Raw genomic sequence first — 4,571 nt, 5'->3', positions numbered from 1 at the left:
CCGAGGCCCTCCTCCCTTCCCCGAGGCCCTCCTCCCTGCCTCAGGCCCTCCTCCCTGCTCTCCACCATCCTCCTTCCTGGCCCAAGAGCTTCTTTAACATTCTGTCCCCAGAAAATCATTCACTTACTCTATTAGGACATAGAAGTATAAAATTGTTCAACAAGTTCCCACATCATCCATAACTACATAATGACAGCTTTTCATTCTGAATATTTACCTTTCTCTCATTTTTCATCAAAAAACATCAGACCTGCCAGAAGTCTTTCTATTTTTTTAAAGACCCAAATCTATTTTTTTAATTTTTATTTTGAAATAAATTCAAACTTACAGTAACAGTTGCAAAAATAATACAAACTCCATACACAGAACTCCAGCACACCCCACCCTCCTCCACCAATACCCCAATCCACCAACTTTAATATTTTGTCACTTTACCATTTCTTTCTTTCCCTCCCTCCCTATCATCCATCATCTATTGCTCTGTCTTCTGAACATATGACAGCAAGTTGCACACATCCTTGAACAAATAATATAATTCACATATACATTTCTTATGAACAAGAATATTCATTTATGTAATCACATTAAGTGTAGTTAAGAAGTTCAAGAAATTTAACATTGATATAAAGCTTACATTCTATATTTCAGTTTTTCTTATATCCCTGTTGTGTCCTTTTGAGCCTTTTCTCCTCTATTCTTAGATCTCATCCAGGATCATCTATAGCATTTAATTGTCATTATCTATTTAGACTTTTTCTTTCAATTGTGGAAACATATCTACAGCATAAATCTTCCCTTTAGTGGGATTGATCACATTCACAATGTTGCAATGCCATCACCTTCCCACCATCCATTACTAGAAATTTCCCTTCACCCCAAACAGAAACCTACACTCATTTCTTAACTCCCCATTGCCCTTTCCCCCACTTCTCGTAACCCATACTCTACTTTTCATCTCTATGATCATATTCTCTGATACTTTCTTTTTGTTTACCCTGGGGCTTAAATTTAATATCTTGAGTCTATAACTATCTTGTTTTCTTTGATACCAACTTAACTTCAATAGGACACATAAACTATGTCCCTATACTCCTCCATTCTCCTACTTTTATGTAGTTCTTGTCAAAAATTACATATTTTACATTGAGTCCAAAACCACTGATTTATCATTATCCTTTATATATTTTAGATCCTGTAGGAAGTAAATAGTGGAGTTACAAATCAAAAATACAGTAGTATTGGTATTTATATTTGCCATGTGATCTTTACTGGAAATCTCTATTTCTTCATGTGGTTTCAGTCAATTGTTTAGTGTCTGTGCCAGTTTGAATGTATTATGTCCCCCAAACGCCATTATCTTTGATGTAATCTTGTGTGGGCAGACGTATCAGTGTTAATTAGATTGTAATTCTTTGTGCCCCACCCAAATGTGGGTGATGACTCTGATTGAGTAATTTCCTTGGAGGTGTTGGCTTGCCCATTCAGGGTGGGTCTGAATTAAATTACTGGAGCACTATATAAGAGCTCAGACAGAAGGAGCAGTTTCCTACAGCCAAGAGGGACACTTTGAAGAAAGCACAGGAGCTGCAGATGAGAGACAGTTTGAAGATGGCTGTTGAAAGCAGACTCTTGCTCCAGAGAAGCTAAGAGAGGACAAACGCCCCAAGAGCAACTGAGAGTGACATTTTTGAGGAACTGCTGCCTAGAGAGGAACGTCCTGGGAGAAAGCCATTTTGAAACCAGAACTTGGAGCTGACACCAGCCACGTGCCTTCCCAGCTAACAGAGGTTTTCTGGACACCATTGGCCATCCTCCTAGTGAAGGTACCCGATTGCTGATGTGTTACCTTGGACACTTTATGGCCTTAAGACTGTAACTGTGTAACCAAATAAACCCCCTTTAATAAAAGCCAATCTGTCTCTGGTGTTTTGCATTCCAGCAGCATTAGCAAACTAGAACAGTGTCCCTCCCTTTCAGCCTGTACAATTCCCTTTAGCATTTCTTGTAGGACTGATCTACTGGTGATGAAGTCCCTCAGCTTTTGATTATCTGGGAATGTTTTCATCTCCCCCTCATTTTTAACCTCCAGGTGTTTGTGAATTTTCTGAGTCTCTGATGATTATTGACTTCTATTTGTATTCAATTGTGGTCAGAGAATGTGCTTTGAATAATTTCAATTTTTTTTTAAATTTATTGAGGCTTGTTTTATGTCCCAGCATATGGTCTATTCTGGAGAAAGATCTGAGATCACTAGAGAAGAATGTGTATCCTGGTGATTTGGGATGTAATGTTCTATATATGTCTGTTAACTTTCTCTGTCTCTCTCTCTCCTTTCTTTGTTTCTCTGTCTGTAGGGCTCTCTTTAGTATCTCCAGTAGGGCAGGTCTCTTGTTAGCAAAATCTCTCAGCATTTGTTTGTCTGTGAAAAATTTAAGCTCTCCCTCAAATTTGAAGGAGAGTTTTGCTGGATAAAGTATTCTTGGTTGGAAATTTTTCTCTCTCAGAATTTTAAATATGTCATGTCACTGCCTTCTCACCTCCATGGTGGCTGCTGAGTAGTCACAACTTAGCCTTATGTTGTTTCCTTTGTATGTGGTGAATTGCTTTTCTCTTGCTGCTTTCAGAACTTGCTCCTTCTCTTCAGTATTTGAGAGTCTGATCAGAATATGTCTCGGAGTGGGTTTATTTGGATTTATTCTATTTGGAGTTCGCTGGGCATTTATGTTTTGTGTATTTATATTGTGTAGAAGGTTTGGGAAGTTTTCCCCAACAATTTCTTTGAATATTCTTTCTAGGCCTTTACCCTTCTCTTCCCCTTCTGGGACACCAATGAGTCTTATATTTGGATATTTTATTTTATCTGTCATATCCCTGAGATCCATTTCGATTTTTTCAATTTTTTCCCCATTCTTTCTTTTGTTCTTTCATTTTCCATTCTGTGGTCCTTGAGGACGCTGAGTTGTTGTTCACCTTCCTCTAGTCTTGTACTATGAGTATCCAGAGTCTTTTTAATTTGGTCAGTAGTGTCTTTTATTTCCCTAAGAGCTTCTATTTTTTAATTTACTCTTGCAATTTCTTCTTTATGCTCTTCTAGGGTCTTCTTCATGTCCTTTATATCCTGTGCCATGCTCTCATTGTTTGTCTTTAGTTCTTTGATTAATTGCACCAAGTACTGTGTCTCCTCTGATCTTTTGATTTGGGTGTTTGGGTTTGGGTTATCCATATTATCTGTTTTTTTCATATGCTTTAAAATTTTCTGTTGTTTTTGGGCTCTTGGCATTTGCTTTACTTGATAGGGTTCTTTTAGGATATGTGGGATTATTCCGACACCAATCTCTAATTTTTCAGATCTACAGCTTGGTGGCATACACTTTAACTAACCAGCAGATGGCGTCTGCAAGTCACCTGTTCCCCTCAAGTCAGTTCTCCCCAGCTTTGTCTTTTCAGTGTGTGGGGGTCTGGTTGTTGTGGGGTCCAATTGGTGCACCAGGTTTGGGTGTGTTGTTGGTGCTGCCTGCCCTGAATGTGGGGCGTGTGTCTGAGCAGTTAGGGAGGCAGGGCAGCTTTAGTAATCAAACCTCCCAGGTGTTCCTGGAGATTTAAGGCTGTTGCAAGAATCTAAACCTTCATTTCAGTCTCGCCACAGATTGTCTCTGCTGCTGACCCACAAGTCCTTGGTATTGGCGTAGGGTCCCTGGGATTTCTGAGTGGGTCCCTCTTCTAAGCCATGCCCTTCTAGGACTTCTGCTGAGGGAAGGCTTTGTATGTCACAAGTGCGCGCCATCCCTCAAGAGAAGTTCTGGGCCGCTGGGCCGTGCGGGGGTGTTCCCAGCCTGCTGTAAGGATGGCTGAATGGGGCATGTTAATTTCCCCCTTTTTGCACAGCTCTGCCTTCCCAGCTCAGGGACAATTAGCTGTGGGTGCGGGAAAGGCTATTGTCCACACCCGATATTTTGGCGTGTGCGCAGTGTTGCCGGAAACACTTCCCGTTGCACTGGGTTTTTGGCGCAGCTCTGGGCTAAGGCCCCTGCACCGGGCAGGAGCGTTCCCAGCCCACCAGGAAGATGGCTGCAAGGGGTGTGGTTATTCCCCCCTTTTGGCTAACCTCTATCTTCCTTGCTCTGAGACAATTAGCAGCAGGTGCGTGAAAGACTATCTTCCATGCCAGATACTGAGGCGTTCGCACAGCCCGTTCCTGCCATGCTTCACTGTGTGGTTCTCGCTGCCGTATCCGCAGCCGCTTTTGGGTTTTTTTAAAAAAGAACTAGTCCACCTCCGAATGCCAACCCACGGTTTCCCCACACCGCAGCGTGGCTGCCGGATATTCAGCGGCTCACTCACTCGTTTCAGAACACAGACTCCCGGTCTCACCAAGTACACAGTCCCTGTGGATTTAGCAGACCTTGTCCAGCTGGTGCATCGCTGGAACTGGTGTTCTGGGTCACTTTCTGGCTTTTATCTAGTATTTTTCACGGAGGTGTTTTTTTGCCCTGTCTCACCTAGCCGCCATCTTAGGTTCTCCCCAAATCTATTTTAACAGGTTAAATTATATGAGTGTGCTGTTTTTATGG

This window comes from Choloepus didactylus, chromosome 3 (assembly GCF_015220235.1).
Source record: "Choloepus didactylus isolate mChoDid1 chromosome 3, mChoDid1.pri, whole genome shotgun sequence".
Taxonomy (NCBI): Eukaryota; Metazoa; Chordata; class Mammalia; order Pilosa; family Megalonychidae; genus Choloepus; species Choloepus didactylus.
Note: the sequence above shows the minus strand (reverse complement) of the source record.